Here is a 1,147-nt window from a genome sequence, read left to right on the forward strand (position 1 = left end):
CCTTGAAATAGTTTTCTTTAGTAGCTGCATTTAATACAGAAAATAACACATGATGTACCCAGTTTTATGTCATAACTGTTTGCATAAAATATTTGGCTCATTTGTAAGTCAGGATGTTTTAAGTGTTTGGGTTTTTTTTGTGGATTCCTTTAATTTTGAGTGATAATTGTACACAGTATCTCTGTTCATAGAGCATTCTTAGAAAGGTGTATATAGAGCAATTCACTCATTCTCCCTTCTCTGTGAATACTGAGGGCCCTTCAGAGGGGAAAAAAAGTGTGGGTCTTCTTTGTTTAAAGGGGGAGGAAAAGTGGCAGGATTGAGTCTGCATGTTGAATTTGCTTATTGCAGGAATTGCTTTTGACATCCATCTCCTTGGATTTGGAACTGATTCCAGTGAATACTCAGATCTGTGCATAATATACCAGCCATTTCCCCTCCTCCATCTGCAGGAGGAGCTGGCTTTGCAAGACCTGAGTAGAATGAATGGAGTGGACTGTCATTGTTCAAGAACAGGTTTTGGTAGCTCTTTATTGTTTATGAGGAGCTAATTTGTGTGCAGTCTGTCTCTGGTATTAGAGAGAGAGGTAATGTGAATTCTAATGTGCTCTACCTTTGTTTTCCTTTCCCTTCTCATTATTAAATTGTTGCCAACTAATTGGTTTTCAAATACTTTAATTTATTGCATTTTCAAAAGGTACATTGGGAGTATGTGAGCCTTTTAAAATGCTTTTGAATGTAGATCCTACTGTGGATATGCTGGTATCTTAGCAAACTCTCTTGGCAATTTTGAAAAAACACAGTGTACCAAGGGCTTGCTTTTTATAAACAGAGCCAGGGAATTGTGTTGAGCATTCCTAAAGTGAAGGAGATGTTTACTCTAGAACTTTATATAGTCTTGAGAACGAAGGGAATGGATGGAATTCCAGATTAAGGAAAGACATGTAATATAAAAATCTAAATATACAAGTAGCAATAGTTGAATTTTTTGTTTGAATTGTACACATTAGATTTCATTCCATAATTTCATAGATCTGCCAAAAATTGTATGTTTTCTGGACAGTGTGCAGAATGATCTATTTTAATAAAAACACTCTATGTAAATTGAGTGACATGGAAAAATACCTAGAGCGCACAGTTCACACCG

Source organism: Pseudopipra pipra, chromosome 8 (genome assembly GCF_036250125.1).
Source record: "Pseudopipra pipra isolate bDixPip1 chromosome 8, bDixPip1.hap1, whole genome shotgun sequence".
Classification (NCBI taxonomy): domain Eukaryota; kingdom Metazoa; phylum Chordata; class Aves; order Passeriformes; family Pipridae; genus Pseudopipra; species Pseudopipra pipra.